Source organism: Phalacrocorax aristotelis, chromosome 12 (genome assembly GCF_949628215.1).
Source record: "Phalacrocorax aristotelis chromosome 12, bGulAri2.1, whole genome shotgun sequence".
Taxonomy (NCBI): Eukaryota; Metazoa; Chordata; class Aves; order Suliformes; family Phalacrocoracidae; genus Phalacrocorax; species Phalacrocorax aristotelis.
In genome coordinates, this window is record NC_134287.1 from 23,181,016 (window position 1) to 23,199,427 (window position 18,412).

At 53.8% G+C, this 18,412-nt stretch overlaps 1 protein-coding gene across 4 annotated transcripts in view; it reads left to right on the forward strand.

Moving 5' to 3' along the window:
* The window catches only part of PWWP2B (PWWP domain containing 2B), a 109,920-nt gene that overhangs the window by 25,132 nt on the left and 66,376 nt on the right, over window positions 1-18,412 (forward strand). The window contains exon 3 of one of the 4 annotated variants that reach the window (XM_075107875.1): window positions 5,485-6,189. The exons of the other annotated variants lie outside the window; for them this stretch is intronic. The gene's annotated coding sequence lies outside the window, so the exon portion shown is untranslated. Of the gene's footprint in view, window positions 1-5,484; window positions 6,190-18,412 lie in introns of those variants that run through there. 4 annotated transcript variants of the gene reach the window in all.

Here is an 18,412-nt window from a genome sequence, read left to right on the forward strand (position 1 = left end):
GGGTGTGTGACATTCCTGGGCCCTTCAGAAAGCAAACAATGGCCTTTAACTGCCTGAGACTCCTTGCCAATGCAGAGGCGAAGGGAAAAATGTCCGTGTTACACCCTTGCCAGGTCCTGTGAGAGCGCTCGGAAGGTTAGAAGAACTGGTTTCCTGCCATTTTCTGCCCGGAGGGCTGGGGAAGGACCCTCCAAGGACTGGAAGGTTGTATGTGCTGGGACTGCTTTTTTGTCTTCCTCCCTTGTGACGCCAGGCGGTCTGACACGCGTCTGTCTGTTAACACCAGCTTAAAGAGTGAAGCAGACGAGTGGAATTTAAACACTGCAGGTGAGTCACCGGATTTTTGCCACTTTACTAAGAAGGGCTGCAGAGTTTCAGTAAAAACACGATAACAGAGAAGTCGGTGCTTAGGAGGCATGTGAGTGGATTGGACACTGGGGTCCTTCTCTGAATCAGTGGCTCGGTGCCAGAGGTGGGTTTAAACACCTGCCTTAAGCAGTATCCCGCCAAAAAGCACAACTTTGGGTCTGCGTATGGGAGCTGAAGAAGCTGGCTTACTTCACCTCAGTGGAAAGATGATTCTTCGGTTTTGGCAAGGCTTAAAGCAAAAATCTTGTAGCAAATTGCCTTTTTTTGCCTCAGCCATTATGCAGATAATTTTGCAAAAGCATAAACTGAGAGCACGGTGATGTGTCATTTCTTAACTGATTTTAAAAAGCTAACGTAGAAGTTTCTAAAGTTACTTCTACATTAGAAGTTACTTTAGTCTTTTCCTCCCAGAGAAAAAGCTCTGTTGGGTTAAAACCTAAACGGCAATGTTCAGGAATTGCAGGTGGTCTTTAGTATTCTCTGTAGTAGGTTCTGTGCTGCCCATTGAACAGCGCTAGCAGATTCCTGTGTGCTGTGAAACTTCACTTTTTGTTCAATTTTTAAGATTTCCCTCCTTATGCTTTTAAAACTCGTGCATGGTTTTAGGAAACGGTGGGCCTTTTTCAGTCCGTTCCAATTCTTGCTACACTAAAGGCTTATTATAGTCTCCCTTGCTCCGCACTGTGGTTTTGGAGGTTTCCTCCCGAAGTCTACAGCTGCGCTTCAGCTGATTTCCTAAATGCAAGCCCTGCAGAATCCGAGTATGGTTTTCAGTTGGGGGCGTGTCAGTATTTTATTCTGACATTACTCAAACCAATACTAAACTGATCAGTATTTTTTTGTAATAAGCCACTGTGCTAATATTCTGACTCTGTAGATAACTTTTCTGTGCATAATCCACATTCCTTTTACTTGGCCTCAAGCTTTCAGCCCCGAAAGCCACTCAGCGCCCCGCTGTACCCAGGCTCCCCCCGCCCCGGCGGGCGCTGCCGGGTGGCACACGGACCCTCCTAAGGGGAAATAGTGTTTTCTGCAACTGGAGGGTGAGTCTGGTTATTTCTGTTCAAAAGCAGGTTTTCTTACCAAATTTTTGTATCCTGTCTTGTCTGACTTACTAGATTTATTAACAGGAACTAACTGTGTAGGTGGCCACAGTGGCTTGTGTTGCTCCGTGAGCTGTCGGCTGACTCAGAAGAGCTGTTGGCGAGGGCTGGTGACAGCCCTACGACGCCCACTTGGGAACCCAGCGACAGTTGAGAAAGTGGTGGTTTCCCGCGGGGCTGGGCGGCTCCGGGAGAGGGCGAGCGGGGAGCCGCAGCCTCCGCCTGGCTGGTGTGCTTCATTACCTTGGGCTGCCCTAACCCCTGTGGTGGTACAGCTGTACGGCGGGGGCTGGCGCCCTGCGGCGGCTGCCCCCGCGCCCGGCGTCCTGCGAGGAGCACCGGGTGGGCGGAGGTGGCCGGGCCGTGCCCGGGAGCGGCAGTGGTGCATAGCATGCCGCCCCGAGGGCAGGGTCCCATGTAGGATGGGGTTACCAAGGGGGAAGGATATTTTGCCGAGCTCGTGTTGGAATTGTGGCACTTAATGACGCGCTATTTAAATAACCTTTTGTTCTGTGCTACCAGTGACTTGCAGAAAAAAAACCTGCATGGTTTTGATTCCATCAGGGTTCCTAAGGCGTAGATGAGATTTTTACCAGTTGCTTTATTGTGGCTTATAGTTAGCGTACCACCTATTCCGTGCCAATAAGGTCTAGCAGGGCCACCAGCGCGGCTGCCCCGGCAGCACCTCCAGCAGAACAGCTTTCGCCTGCGCTGGGCAGCGGGGAAGGCTGTGCCATGCCGGCTGACGGTGGCAGCGCCACCAAGCCCTCCGCTTTCTCCGGGTGCGCGGGGGCGTCGCTGGGCGGCAGGGCTGCCTTCCCAGCCCGGACTCCCCTCGGGACCCTTGCTCTGCAGGTCCTGCCCTGCTCGCTGCAGCCCCTTACGAACACAAACCCCTGCCGAGTGCTCGCGCCAGTGCTGGCGATAGCAGGGGTAAAGAGGACTAGCCTGGGATGGCGGTGGCAAAACATCGCAGCACCCGCTTCTGTCTAAATATCACCTGTAACGTTTTCCTAAAGCTTCTCCTTTTGTCTCTCTTCCAGTTTCATGCTTTTCTGTGCTCCGTTCTCTATTCGGACGCTTCCCGAGTGTCCTCCCCACTCCGCCGGGCCAGGCAGGGAAAGCCAAGCTCTGCTGGGGCGCGCCTGCCCTGAGCTCTGGTTTGCGCGCGAGGGACCAGCCTGAGCGCAGGCAGTGGGGGTCACCCGAGCTGACGGGCGTCACGGAGAGCTGCACACGGGCGCCTGGCTCTCCGGCGGTGCGCAGGCAACCCTAATTAGATGGGAAGCTTGCTTTAATCCAATGAAACGTCTGTCTTGTATGGAAAATATTTTCTTTCCCCTAAACTCAATTTTTTCTTTTTTTTAAAGTGCATATTATAAAACACAAAGTTGGGCAAGTTGTTTTTAAAACTAATTTCTCAGGAAAAACACATAAATTGTAAGCTGTTTTTCATTAGACGCCAAAACCTGAAGCATTTGGCTTTGATAACCGAAGTCTAATGTGGCTTGAAACAGAATATAGTTGAAATAAAAAATCTTCAGTGCAGCTGGACTGAATATGGAGCGAACCCCCTCCGACGGGCTCGGGGGGAGGAAAAGGCAGGGTTGATTTTCTTCATGGAAAATCCTCCGTGTTGGTGGTGTTACACTAAAGGTGTGTGAGGGTGAAGCGCTGGCCCCGAGGGGTGCAGGGGGGCCAGTTTTGGAGGAGGCGTGGGGCCCTGCCATGCTGGGGGCTGGGGCCGCTGCTCGGGGCTCAGCCCCGCATCAATGATCCCCCCATGCTGGGCTGCGGGAAGCGGGTTTCCCATCGCCCGGCCTCGAGCGGGGAAATGATCTGGGGCCAGACCCCCTGACATACAGCATCTTTCCCGCACGCTGGTGCTGCCCGTTTGGTGGAGGCGGGAGCAAAGCGTTTTAAGGAGCTGTACACAGCCTGGCCCCACGAGGCGGGGGGTAACGAACAGGGAGGTGCTGGTGCGTCCTCGGGGGAGCTGGTCCCGGGGCTCTGGTCCGGGGCGCGGGGCGTGCAGCAGCCTTGACCGGCACACCGAGGGACGTGGTGCGCGCGGTCCCCACCGCGGGTGACAGCTGGGGTGGGGCCCGGTGGTTGTGGGCAAACCCGGCACGGGGACGGTAACGCCAGGTCACCCAGCCCACGTGTTAATGGCTGCAGGAAGGTGAAGGTGGTTCTGGTGTGGTGGAGGAGCTTGGGCTCGACAGCAGCAGGGGCTCGTGGGGAGGAGAGCGGAGGGGCCGGGCAGCCCCATGGGCGGCTGGGGCTGGCGGGGGTCCCAGCCTTGTGGCCCCGTGCGAACACATGGGACCTGGGCCTGGAGCACGCATCTACTCCAGGACTGAAATTTGGTCTTGTTTTGTGTCTTATTACCGATGCGGGGGTGGGGATCCTTTCTGCTTTGATTCTGTTTATGACTTTCCTCCACCCCATCATTTTGCTCAGCAACGTCATTTGCAGAAACCTGTAATGATCCAGCATGGTTTTAATTTGCTTATGGGTGTGAGCTAATGAGCGGTTTGAAATCAGGCTTTGCTGGTTGGTGTGCTGTCACTGCGTGCTCCTGCTCGGCCGGACCCTCTCCCGCTTGGCACCGTGGCTTTGCCACGGAAAGTCCCAGACACGATCCTGCACTATTGCAAGTGATCAGTGACGCAGTTAGTAAAAGGACATCATAGACACAAATATCTGTATCAATGAGTTTTAAATGAGAATCCTCATGTTACTGTTGCCTCTCCAAACCGTATTTATAATTTCCACAACTGAAGCTCTGTTGCTAAAGAAAAATTGAATTTTCCCAGCAGCGTGGAGGCTTAGCTGATGAGTCACTGTGCTTCATTAGCGAATCTTAGATCTGCTGTGAATTGCTCAGTGGCTGCTGATACAAAGTGGGCTGAGAAAATGCTCATTTTGAGCAGATAATTTTAGAATTTGGGTCTCTTCCCTGGCAGGGGAGGGTGCAAGTGCATGGGGGTTTGGAGCCACTTGTGTAGGTGCGTGCCGCTCTCCCGAGCGTATCTTCAGGCATAAAGACAAACCGAAGAGCCTGTGCTACTTTCTTGAGTTAAATCCATGTGTGGATTTCAGTTTAGTGAAGATTCTTTTAAATTCAACAATAACTCAGTGTAAGTTAAGTATGTATTGGATTAGATGGATTATGTAGTTGGGGGAATGGCCCTAGCATGAGGGAGTTGGGGAGAATGGGGCTGTATTGGCAACATTCAGTGTTAAAGTGTGTAATGGGGGAGCACAAAAGTGTTTTTTGGGGGAATTCAGTGGTTTTCAGCTTTTATTCCACAGATGATGATGTTTTTTTCTGAAGTCCCTCAAAAGGTGACTGAGAAAGCAAGCTCATAAGTGTTCTCTGTGAAATGTCTGTGTTTCCACTGGAAAATGCGAAGGGATTGTGAACCCAACAAACCTGAAAGGCCCACGGCCAGGAACGCGCCCCTGCGGGGTCGCTGGCAGGGCACGGCAGCACCCCCGGGTTTCCATCGCCAGGGCTCCGGCGGCCGCGGGGCGATGCCCGCGGGCAGCTGCCGAACGGCAGGACCTCGTGCTCTGCGGAGGGCCCCGCCAGGCGCCGTGCCACCGCGCGCCGCGTTACCGGGGCCGTGCCGCCAAAAGTCGTCCCGTGTCGCACTGAAGGGCTTTTGCCTCGGCATCCGTCTGCTTCTGAAGGAGAATGCAGAAAATGTTCTTAAGGGCTGTTATAAAGTGGCCTGGCTAGCAAGGAGGTTGCCAGTTTACACAGCTAATCCAGTCTGGCGTGCAAGGAGCAGCGCGTTGGTTTGTGCGACGGTTGCTGCTTTTAGCCATGGGAGTGTTCGTTCTGTTTCCTGGAAGATGACTTTTCCACATAATAACTTGTGATTTGGAGTTCCGTGACACTAAACCGATTTGAGAATCATTCTGTTGGCTTTGTTTCCTCTGATATCAATATTTAAGGACTGCAATTCCATTATTACTTTAATTCTTTCTTGTCTCTTGGCAGGTTTCTAACCTTAGCTGCTCAAGGGCTTCCTGTGAGGGACTTTGTCAGAAGATGTTGTTGCCATACAAGCCGTGTGGGGAGGCCCTCCTCTATCCGTGGTTCCGCGGGTGTACCAGGGAGCCTCCCGCGTCTCCCCGCAAGCCCCCTCCCCTGGAGCGCTGCCCGTTCCCTGCGTCCGCGCCGGAGCAGCAGCAGCCGTGCCGCAGAGGGCGACGGCCCCGTCCTGCACCCGCGGGTGTCGTGGGGGGACCAGGGCCGCCGGTGCTGTGCCGCAGCGCGGGGTCTCCTCTCCACAGGAGGTTTTTGTGCAGGGGGAGGCATTTCCCGCGGGAGCAGCAGCGTTCCTGTTAGTATAATGCTTTTTATCTTTCTTCTTATTATGGCTTGCGTGTGCACCGAAAACTACATCAGCAGTTTCCTAAGCAGCAGTTTCCACTGTGGCTTGAACTAATGAAGTTTATTGTAATATACAGGTAATTTTTTCTTCCCGGTGCTAGACTTTGTCAGCTGCTAATAAATGTTGCCTGGCTCAGCCCCCGTGGTTTGTCCCTGACATATGAAACACTTCTTGGTATGATAATTGCAGCAATTTCAAGAAATAGGAGTAGGGGTCTGGACAGGAATTGCCTTTGGAAACATCTGTTTCACCTTTCTATCTATGACCTTGCTCTGAAAAAATCTTTTAAATTAAAAGAAAGATTGTTCAATATAATACAGTCCCTGGAGTGACTTACAAATGCCTGTAAAAGCTACACTAACGCCAGCTTCACCCTTACAAATTGATACCCAGAGGGACGAAAACTCCGTGGCCTCTGTCTGCAAAACTCTTCTCACAGAGAACTGCATTTATAAAGGTAGTTTTTCTGAGTTTCATCTTCTCTGATGCTGCCTTTCCCTCCTGTTCAGTTTGTCCCCGCTGTGATGTACCCCAGGCACCGGGTGCAGGGGGTGCAAGGGGGTTTGCAGGCACACGCTGAGCAAGGTCGAAGCACACGACGAGTGCCACGTGCCAGCGGCTCTTGCGCACCTTAGACCAGGGCGATGCTGTGGACGTCAAGGACGGGTGTTGGGGTGGCCCCAGAGGTCAGGCCTAACCTGAATGCCCTTCTGCAGCAAACGTCTGGTCTCAGATGATTCTGGCAGGACAAAGGCTGTCGGGGAAAGCGGGGCATTTTCTCGGCACCAGTTGGCGTGTCAGCAGCCCGTGGGCAGACCCTGCGGCAGTGCTGCGTGAACGGGGACCAGCATGGGTATTGCCCCTCCATTGACTCCTGTTTGGTGGTGCAGAGCTCAGAGCAGTGCCTGGGATGGCGTGAGACGTGTCCATCTCCACATCTGGCTGTGCTCGAGCAGTGGTCCCTGCTGGGCATGGGTGCTGCCGTGGGGTGGCCGGGGGGTGATGGGGGACATGCTGACCACTCCTGCACCCCCCCAGGGTTGTGAGATGGGGTTTGGTGGGAGCACATCTGGAGCTGGTGGGTGATGGCACAGCCATGGGTGGGTTGTTCCCACCGGCCTTTGGGTGCTGGATGGGGCTGGGGAGGGGGGGCATTTGCACGCAGGATGGGATGGAGAACCGGTTATCAGGTAGAGTGCTGTGTGGTGAAGCTGCTTGTGTCCTGACAGCTTGGGGGGCAGGAACGGGGTGCTGTCCTACAAGGCCAATGCGAGGGAGCAGTACGCCAAGCCAACGAACGTCAGGCCACCCGAGCCGCAGGGGCAGAACTGAGCAGCTGGGAAAAGTCGGTTTGGTGCGAGGCTGCACAAGCTTTGTTACCTTCAGAGACTTGAAAAACACAACTTCCCCTGAGAGAAGGCCGTTTGTCAGGTGGGAAAGGCCTGACTCAGACCCTCCTCTGCGCTGTCTGCAGACTTCGGCTGGCTTTGCATCGCAAGGCTGTGCCAGGCAGAATCAGCACAGAGTTTTCCAAAGGAGCTAAATTTAAGTCCATGTCGCAGTGGAGAGGGACGGTAAGACACCGAACGCCTCCGGGCCCTGAGAGGGGACAGCCGTGCGCTGCAGCGCTGCTGCGGGAGCTGCCGGCACCGGCGGCACAGCGTTCGCCCTGCGTGATGCTGAACACATACAGCAGAGAAAACCAGCAGCTCACTGACATGCAAATTGATATCTCCTCATTTGTACAGACTGCAGAAGGCTTTGGAGGAAAGCTAATGCTTCCTTGGCTTAATTAAACCTGTTCGATAATGTCGTTGTCTTTGCTATTTGCTATGCCTGGTCCCAACCCCACCTTCTTGGAAGGGTCTGTGGTAGGGTCCTGCTGCTGCTATCACCGGGGCACCTTCGTGCCTAAATGTAATTCATCCTTATTTCAAGGTTAAGCTGTTCTTCCCACCACAGATGTCAATTATCAGCTGTAATTAATGGGGTTTTCCCCCTCCCATTACAGGTACTGGGGATTAGTTATGATCAGCCGGTTAGGATCAGTTGCTTGCACAACGGTGATGGGTGCTCCTTTTTGGGTGGTATCACTAGCATTTCCTTCATCATGAACCACTGATGTCCCTCTGGGAAGCGTGGAAAAACATTCTGTTTAGAAAAGCATTTTTTGTGCAGGGCTTTGAGTTTTTCCGTTTGCTACAAGTCAGCAAACAAAACTGTTGTTTACCGGTGCTGCCCGTACACATCATCTGTCGCTGCAGAACGGGACCCGTAATTCTCTACGTGAGGGAACAAGTGGCTGTAGCCAGAAGTCAGGGCTTCCGTCCTTTGGGAATTTACGGGTACAATACTGATTAATTTTAGAAGTACTTTGCATCTGCTGCAGAAGAAAAATCCAGCCATGTTTCACCCTGAAATAGGTCACCCAGACTTCTGTACCTGACAGTCTCAATTGAAGTTGGACTTGGAAGGTGCTGCTGGGAAGTGCTCCGGGGCAGGGCTTGCCAGGGCAGTCGAGATAGGACCATACCTACCAACCCTGCCGCTCACTATTCAGCGCTACAGGGAAAAAAATGTAATGGCTGATGGATGGAGGAGAGCCCAGCGAGGAAGGGACGCGGCTTCAGGGACAAAGCAGCCAGCTGTACCAGCAAGGGGAAGGGCCGTTGACCGACAGTAACCCAAGGTGCAGAATGCTCTGGAGAAACAGAAAATAAAGAGAAGTGAGGTCATGCAGTGGGAACAGAATAAGAAACACATTCCTGCCCAATTGTGTTGTTTTCCTGTCTAGAAAATATGTTCTTCACGCTCACATCCGCTATTCGGGCTGGAAGGAGCGCTGTCTCAGTGCCAGCGAAGGTCCCGGCCGTGCCCGCCGTCCCACGCTGGCGTGACGCCTTGGCACGGCAACGCAGGGAGCGCTGGGGAGCTCGGCTCCACTCCTCTGCTCCCATTACCAGAGGGTCCAAAGCAACCTTGGTGGGGCTGTGCTGTGCTCACACCTACGGCAAAGCACTGCCAAACTTTGTAAGGGATCTCTTAATAAATTACTTGTCCCTATGAGATTTGAAAGCAATTCTGCAGTCTTGCAAAAATTATACTAATGTCTGCTGTAGCAACTTACCACTCATCTCACTCAATTGACTTAAAGCACTGAGTAATCGAATCACTAATGCACTGCTGCAGAAATGCTTAAAGAAGAAGGCGCTATGTATGTCAATAAACATCTTTTTGCAGCAGAACTTAAAAGCCAGACAAACACAGGGAGCCTGTTACTCCAGTGATTCAGATCTGCTACTTAAAGGAGATAAAAGAATTGTTTATCTACTAGAAATTCGGGATTTCAGGCATTTTGGTTTGGCTTTTTAATTGCATTTATTAGGTCTTGCTAACTCAATTGCAAGCACCAGCAGTAACTTAATCGCTGTTATTTGCTAGTATCTTAGGCACAGCATTGCAGACAGGGCTGGCTCGAGCACTCCGGCCGGGTCTGGCTGCGGAGGCGGCGCAGCCCCGTGCTGCAGGCAGGCGCTCCCTGAGGAAGCCCCTGCACCATCATGTTGCAGGGAAGTTTGATGTTTCGGTTTGACGTCAGTAACACAAAGGCAAAGCTGGCCTCATGGTGACCCCTCGGGGCTTTCCTACGTGCCCGGTTCTCACCAGCCTTCCCAGGCGGCACACTGGGAATCGGTCTTGTGGTTCCCCGGGAGAAGCTCGTTTGCTGCCGAAGCATCAGCAGCAAAAGTCTGATGGTGGCAAGATTTGGGAGGCGATGGAGGAACGGATCAGACCCATGACCCCAGGCACCTCTGTGGGGAAGAGAGCAGTGAGAGCCGACCCCGCTGTGGCAGGCGGCCACGTGCCAGCAGGAGCCGGGCTGGCCTTGGGGGACCGGTGGGTTTGCAGCAGTTGCCGCTTTGCCCGGTGCATCCCTGCGGGCGCTGCGCATCCCGAAAGGAGGTCCTGGCAGGCAAAGGGGAGGAAAAAGGGGGATGGAGGGGCTGGGGGGCTGAGGGGAAGAGTCTGCACTTTTCCTGGGAAGAGTCTGCACTTTTCCTGGGAAGAGACTGAAAAGTAGTGTGTCCTCAAAGCTGCCACAGAAAAGTGCTCTCTCCTGTCCTCACCTTGGGCTTTTCCAGCGCAGAGCCCGGCTCGCGTGGTGTGGGAGGCAGCGGTGCGAGGAGGGAGGCAGGTCTCGGCGGGCGATCCGGCAGCACGCGGCACCACGCGGCAGCCTCGGGGAGAGGCTGGCGGCAGGACGGGTTTATGCTTTTCATGGTGACATTCAGCTCTGAGCCCCGTGGGACCAAAACTCAGCTCGCGGCTAAGGGAGAAGCTCCATTTTGTGTTTTCACTGAGTTTACAGATTTCTCTGTGCCTGACGCAATGCGGATGCAGCAGCGCAGGGATGGCGGGAGATGCCTTTGCTGCGTTTTTCTGGGTGACAGCGGTGTGATTTGGGGAGCCTTTCGCCTTGCTGTGTCCGACATACAAGCCCAGGCCAGGATCCACGGTACTACTGTTGGTTTGTTGTTCCTTAGCTGCTGATAGTTATATTTATTGGGCAGCTATATGTAGTATGTTCAAGGCTCCTTATGTAATAGAGACAGCAGACTTGAAGGCAGAACAGGAAATCAATGCATTATATTGAAAACCTTTCGCAATAAATCAAGTTCTCAGGCCCAACCCTCTCAGAAAAGCCCTTCAGAAGTTGATGGAAATTCACCCTCTCTGTGGTGGGTGAGCCAGGCTGGCCTTGGGAAGAGCTGCCTTGCTCACAAGGCAGGTGATGGTGCCTTTGCTCTTCTAGTTTGAATAAACACAAAGCCGTTAGAGACGGAGGCCAAACCCAGCAACTGCCCGGATTCTGTTTTGATTTGCAATGCAGGCAGCGCTGCAGAGTGAGGCCCGGGGATGGAAGCGCCCCAAGACCCCCGGGCACCCCAAGCCCTGCGGCCATGCTCCGGGTTCCTCGGCAGCACTGACTCCAAGATGCTTCACCCGCCGCTAGCCGAGCCCGGGAGGTGTGGGCAGAGCTCCTCCCCAGTCTGCCCACCGCCGTCCGTGCCGGGTCGGCGCCCCGGTGCCGCAGGGGCGATCGGTGGCGTTGCCTTGCCGGCACGCTCCCAGGCATCCTCTGCACCGTCTACAATGGAGCGGGAAGCCTCCCAGCTGGGGGAGTCCCATGCCTGTGCTTACAGCAAAAGCCTAAAATGTGCAAAGGGTCTGAGTGCCCTGGCGGGACCCCTGCGACAGGCCAGGGCCACCGTGCCCTGCGTCGAACCCCTCGCTGCAGGAGCTGCAGCTTTCTGCTGGAGGGCAAGCCGGCCCAGGCGATGCGGGGGGAGACCCTGCGAGTGCCCGTGGGGTCGACTGGCCGGGCCCCAGAGCACCAAACCCCCCCAGCTGCTGCAGGCCTGGGGTTTTAATGGGACACCCATTTAGCTGCTGTCGTGGGAGAGCCCACGTCTTTGGCCAGTATTGGTCCCAGCGGGATGCCCGACAAATTAAGCTCCTCGTGTCCTCTGCCGAGCTAATCTAACGACCTCACCCCTCAGACAGCCTGATTGCTAGCTGTGATTCAGTTAGCCAAGATCACGGAAAAGGAAAAATAAATTGCCTGTTGCTTCCTATGAAGCAACGACCTCACTTATTCCTGGTAGGAATAAGTCACTCCTCAATCAAATTTCTCTGAAATTGAGTTTAAAGATTTGCTGATCCTCCTGCCACGTGGTGAGTTAACAAGGTAATGGGTCTGACTGAGACAAAGAAACAAGAAATGCCAGGGGATTCAGGGTGCTTTAGGCCTGTACTTGCCTTCCTCTACGCCGGAGAGACACTGCCAGGCATTTGCATCTTTGGCTTTTTAAACCTAGCCGTGATGCTAGCAGCAGGAGTGAGCACCGAACAGAGTTAATCTATTCTGAAATAATGAATTTTGTGAGTTATGTTTTGCATAACATCATGCTAATGGGACGCACACTCCTGCGCAGCCGCACGGCCGCCCCGTCCTGCAGGAGCCGACCCGGGAGCTGCTTTGGGCCAGAGCCGCCAGCGCGGTGGGGCTGACATTCATCTTTGCGCCCAAGGAGACAGCTGACATTGGTTGCATGAGCTTTTTCAGACCCACATCACCAAAACCTGCTCTCAGCTTGCACTGTTTTAAAGGGGCACAAAGTTAATTTCCTTCAAGTAACTTAAAAATAACAGCAAATAACCCTTGTCTCTTAAAAGCTAACCCTAGCCTAAGCAACTACAGGAATCGCCTTATTTAAAACATTTGTTAAACAGTTTTGTGCTGAAGAAAATGTTCTAACTTTGACCACTGTGGAAAAACTAAGTGTGTTTTTTTTTTTTTTTATGAGCACTAAAAGGCCTTTATGAAGAGTCAGGATCACTGACCTCAAACATTCACAAGGCCTTGATAAGCCTCCCCAGAATTTAAAAATATAAAAGTGGTTTTGCTTCTTTGTTCTGTGGCCTTGGAGCCTTGACTCATTTTAGATGTTGAGATTTTATTTCATATCTATGAGGGCTATAAAGCTTTCCAGAAGGCAGAGTCACCTGGCTGCTGGGATAGTCCCATAGTCCTGGGAGCTTTAAGAAGAAAACATCTGAGTGCAGGGAACTGGAGGTGCCAGCTGTGGGACTAGTGAGGAGCGGGCACACCTCAGTTATCTGATGTTTCAGCAGCTGAAGGATCTGTCTCGCAGGGAGACTCTGCCCATGCCCGGGGCTCCCTCCCGCCCCGGCTGCCCCGCGCAGGGCTCCCCTCCAGGGCAGCGAGAGCCTTACCTGGAAGCCGGGGACCGGGGCTGCCCCAGGTGAGCTGTACCCGGCAGCCCAGCTCCCCGACCTGCCCCTCGCTGCAGGCGAAGCACCCCGGCAGGCGGCTGCCCAGGCTCCCGCGGGTGGGCTGGTGTCTCGCAGCGGGGGTGAACACCTTTGTCAGCCTCCCCAGGAGCTGCTGCGGTGGCCCGTGCTGGGGTCAGCCGCTCCAGCTCCACAGCCTGCTCTTGGGCTGAACGCTGGGCAGAGCAGGCTTGGGGAAAGCCGCTTCCCATGGTGATGCACCCGCAGACATTTTAGGATTCAGTGTTGCATGGAGAACTACCAGCCTCGTTGTCTCGGGAAGCTCAAATGGAGTGAGGAGCTGATGCCGCAGCTGGGGGTGCAATGCCCACCTGCCTCGGCTCCGCTGCCGGCCGCAGGCGCCGGGGGCTCGCTCCCACCTCTTGACGAACGTCCTCTCGCAGCGGCGAGGCGCGAGGGTGCCGCCAGCCCGGCCGTGTGCCGCGGAGCTGCCGAGAGGGGGAACGTTCTCTGCAGCTGCGACTCCGCTCTTTCAGCATGGCCAGCCTTGGCTGCGCCTCCGAAAGACGAGTCAGCCTAAAAACCACACGCCCGTGGGATCCGTTGACTAAATAATGTGCTTTCATGTGCCCTTTGAGTTTCTCTTCGGTGGCCTTGAGTCTCTTTTCCTGCTCCTCACAGATGAAGACTAGAAGTTAACTTCTCCTTTTGAGGCAGAAATTTTAGCTAGATGGTTTTGCTCTGGGTGCTGGGACTGAGGGGAAAAAAATACGGTGAGACGTTGAAACTACAAGCATCAGCAACAGCAATGCTGTTCTCATCATGGCTGTGTTTTGGGAGAGGTGTGCAGAGAGGGAGCTCTCCCCATAGCACACGCTAAGAAGCTACTCTGCAGAAATTCCTGTCTGCATTTTGCTGTTAAAGCTTCTCTGTTTGCAGAGAGGGCATTCCTCAGCCTGCTGAGGTGGGTTCTCATTGCACCTCTGATTTTTTAGTGATATCTGTGCAACTGCACCAACGAACCCCTCTTACCAGAGGGCTGCAGATGAGACACGACAAAACATGGGGTGCTGGTGCTGGGGGGTCAGTCAGTTGCGGTCAGTCACCGAGCGAGCAGTCAGCCTGCTGGCCACCTGCAGCCGGAGGAAAACTGACACTTCCTCCAAAGAGGGTATTAGATGGAGAACTAAATTTAGATGCTGTTGCTTGGTGAGCACAGTAAATGGAGGACTGTAAGCTGCTGCTCCACGTGCGCCCTTGGTCCCGGTTACTCCCCGGGGTGGCTCTCGTGCCGCCGGCAGCGTGCTGGCTCTCACACGGGGCTGGGGATGGCCGCCAGTGGTGGGGAAACCCCGCTGGAAGCGATCCGTGGGTAACAAGAGCAAAAGCACATATGGAGTTTTCATAAATCACAGGTTTTTAAGTCATGGTTCCTGAAAAGAACAGTCGTCTTCAATAAATCACTAGTAGAAATGAGCTGGAAGGCTTCGTCTTCGTGGTGCAGGGCAGCTGCCAAGCCCTCCCAAATGTCAGGCTTGCACATGGTTATCGGCAGTGATTCATGGGCACCTCTGTGGGCAGCAGCTTCTGACCGGGGAGGGATGGACGCTCTGGGTTTTAGGGTGATTTTCCAGTAGCCTGGAAAATACACATGGACAATATAGACATACCTTTAGTTTCAGGAGGTGAAAAATGAGGCTGTGGCAGCTGTCTGTCCAGCAGGCCAGCCAGAAGCTTTACCTTAGTCCCAAAACTTCTGGAGGTCCCAACCAGAAAACTTTGTTACCTCAAGGAAAATGTTCCCTGCCCTTTTCTTGTGCTGCTTTTTTTTTTCGTCTTTTATATTTTGCTTTGTGGACATGAGGGCCGCGCTGCAGCCGCAGTGCTGGGGATACAGTGGTGTGGCTCTCCTGTAGTAGTTCGTGTATTGCATCTCTAGCTGGAACGCCCCTGAATACTGGTGTAACTGCACTGTCCATGATGGAGCCAGCGACTACAGGTGGTGTAGGTTAACGCAAAGGTGTCATATTTAAACAGAAAATAAAACGTCCTCTTCCAGCTCCTGCCCACCTCGGGATTGCCCTGATTGTAATTAGGTGGGGCATGCTGACGAGCTAGGCAGATTAGAGGCACATAAGCTGCGGCAGGACAACCCTCATGATGTGCTTTGATTGGAAATCCTCTTGCTTTGGTATAATCTGGCTTTGCGAGCGCCCAAGGGCTCCTCCGAGACTCACCGAAGGAGCTCGGCATACAAGCGATGGGGATGGCCTGGGAGTTTGTACCTGGGACGGTCCCAGGTGGTACTCTGCAGTTCACTGGGGTTTGGCCTTTACTTTAAAGATTTGTATTGGTTTTATCTTGCTGTAAGTACTTTTTGCCCTTGCTCTTGGCAATCGGTGGAAAACAACTTGAACAGGCAGGCTCCACAGGAAGCGACCTTCATGATTCAGAGCAGCAGCTTTCTCCCGGAGCCGGCAGGAGCAGTAAATCCGCTGCTGGCACCCAGCAGCGCTCGGAGGGAGCAGGCAGGCACAGAGCTTCGCAGCCACGTGCATTTGCCCTGGGCAGCCAGTGGGGCAAGATCACCATTGCTCGTGGCACTGCCTGTGCCAATACCGGGCAGAGGAGCCCGCCGCACATCCTCTGCACGCCTGTCCTGTGCCGGGCTGCAGCTCCCGGGCTGCTGGCGGCACACGTGTGCTCAGTGTGCCCATGGCCTGCGCCCTGGGACGGTGCACGCCACTGCTGCGCTGCAGGTGTTGGGCTTTAAGGTTTTTCTCGTGGTTTTGATCTTGCTTTGGCACTGACAGACCATGCGAGGGGGCTGCCCTCAGGGTGCGTGACTGATGTTGTTACCTGGCTGCTCTCAGCTGGAGCAGGCAGTGGTGCAGGGAGCAGGGGAGCAGAGCTGGGCAGGTGCCACAAGGGCAGTTTTTCCCCTGGGAATGCCCATCTGTGGGGCAGCTGCCCCTGCATCCCTTACACAGCGTCCCAGGGCACTCAGCACATCCCAGGGCAGGTTAGCGTCCCCTGCAGCCACCCCTGGGGCAGGTTAGCATCCCCCTGCAGCCACCCCCGGGGCAGGTTAGCATCCCCCTGCAGCCACCCCCGGGGCAGGTTAGCATCCCCCTGCAGCCACGCGTGCTCTCTGTGTAGCAGCCAAGGACATATGTGCTCACTAATGAGCTCTGGTAGCAGTGTTTAATGAGCATATAGTTACTGGGCTGCATGTAGCTAAGAAATTAGCTATTCGTGGGGTTTACAAACTGGCAGTGTGACAGAAGAGCGATTCTGAGTGGCTTGGCATGGCTTGCAGTACTGGCAGTGCCATGCACTGGCTGCAGGGCCATTCCCCCCAAGCAGGAGGGTGGAGGAGGGCCAGGTTTACTGATACTGGCCTTGGCTTTCATGCTGGTGAAATGAGTGTGGTTTTCCTCTGATCAGCTAGAGTTGCCCATCTATCGCGGGGCTGTGTGACACTCCCGTAGCCAGCTCTTTGGGCACACTTCTTGCCTCCCATCGGTCCGAGCCCCTTGGGGGCAATGGTTGGTGGGCACCCCAGGACGACTGCGTGCTTTAAAACACCCCATGAGGCATGTGGGGCTACACGTGAGGACAGAGTGGCCGGACCTGTGCTCAGCCTGCGTGGCCACGCTGCCTTGTGGCAATGCGGGGAGGCTCCGCTGAGTCACGCCAAGGTGCTGCACCGGGATCCGCCTGGGACCTCACCCCTCCCAAGGCAATCAGACCTCACCCTGATAGGGAGCAGAGTTCCTTTCTCTCTGGTTTTAACCTCCTCAAGTGTTGCAAAAGTGCAGGCAGGTCTTGTCACCCTCATCCGAGTGAGGCTGAGGAAATTAAAGATGGGAAGGGGAAGGGGTGGTCGGGTGGTGGAAGTCGAGTGGTGCCCCTGGGAACAGCGGATCGGGACACTTGCCCCAGTGTGGGTGGGAAGATGCGTGCCGGGGTCTGCAGCTGAGATCTCCCAGCCACGGGTTTGGGGGGCAGGCGGTTGCAGGGATGTGGGAGGTGTTGTACGTGGGGGGGAGCCCCGGGAGCCCAGTCTGCGCTGCCCGCTTTGGGTTACTGCAGGTTTTGTGCAAAGACTGCGAACATTGGGCTGCGGTAGGCAGCGGTGCAGAAACCAGCGCGGTGGCACGCCCCGCACCTTGGTGTTGGTAGGGCTTGTTGGCCCCAGCCCTGAGCCATTGCAACGACCACCCGGGGTGGGAGCAAAGCTCTGCAGCAATTTTTAAATCAAGGGAATTTCTGTCAGACTTTCATCTGCCAACATTTTCTGGGTTATAGGGACCCAATATTTAGTAGTAAGTTCCCAGAACCAATGGGAGTCAAAATTTACCCGAGGTAGGTTCAACCGTGGCCGTTCAGGCAGCTGTTGGCAGTGCAGCATTAGGAGGCAAGTCCTCGCCCCCCAAAGCTGTGGCCCATGCTGCAGCCTGCGTGACCCGTGCCTGTGCGCACAGAAGGGCTCCACTGCAAAGCAAGGGCAGCCTACGGGATCCAGTTTGTGGCTGATGCTCTGGCCGTATCCTCTTCTGCTGTGCCAAACGGAGGCAACAGGCCGAAAGTCTCCACTCTGCGCCCAGACCTGCTGCGTGTCAGTGTTTTGCGTTGCAGTTTTACATGGGTGAGAGTTTGAGGCAAAGGGGCACGTGGGACAGCCTGTCCTGCCTGCCCAGGGAAGGGTCTTTAGATAAAACCCCGCTGCTCTTGAATACGCTATTTAGGCTTACCACTTACAGCTGACACTGATACTTCAGCTCACTTACTGCAAAAAAAGATAAAAATAAAAGGTTGCACAGCTATCTACATGTGCAGAGAGCATTTCCTTTATTAGCAAGGCTTGTGTTTGAAAAAGTAATTTACACTTCCAGCAGAACAAAATCTACTGACCGCAGAGCTTTAAAAATGCATTCTAAACTCCAGACAGACCAAATAAACTCCTTTGCCAGCTTGCTTTTCTTAATCATTTTATTTCATGTTTTATGTTCATACCAGATGATAACGAGCCCTGGCTTGTTCCTTACTCAGCTAAGGGAGCTGGGGTGGCTTACGGCTTGAGGTGAACAGGGGGAGAGAGGTGTTTCCTTGCGTAAGCATTCGGTGTTCTAATAACGAATTGACCAGTGCAGGTGTCAGCCTCCAGCAGAAACCCGTGTCCTTCCTCTGGAGCACAGCTAACGTGAAGCAAATGGAGCACGGTCTGAGCCTGCTCGCAGCACTCTTGCTTAGACCAACAAAAATAGATTATCATCTCCAAACAGTAGAGGGTTTACTCGAGGCTTGTTTGTAAACAAAGTAAACTAACGCAACTGAGTTAATACAGTGTTAGGTAGAGATATACATCTAATATAGAAAGGGAAATCATGTTTAAAAATACGATAGTTATTTATGGCTAACATTTAAAAACATAGATTGTGTTTAATGTGAACTTCATTGGTGAGTCAACAACATTAAATGCTTCCTTAGAGTTCCTTAGAGTTCCTTCCCTTCCTTAGGAGTGAAGAACACGTTATCTGCCAAGGTCTGCTCTTCTGCTTTGGACTTGACTGTGGAAATCTGTAAATCTTTGCTGGGATGTTTCCAAGGAGAGGAGTTTTACTCTCTTTAGTTCTTTGAGTTAATAAAGGAGAATTTCATAAAGTTTAGGACCGTGTGTGAGGTTTGGTCTCTACTGGAGCTGAATCTGAT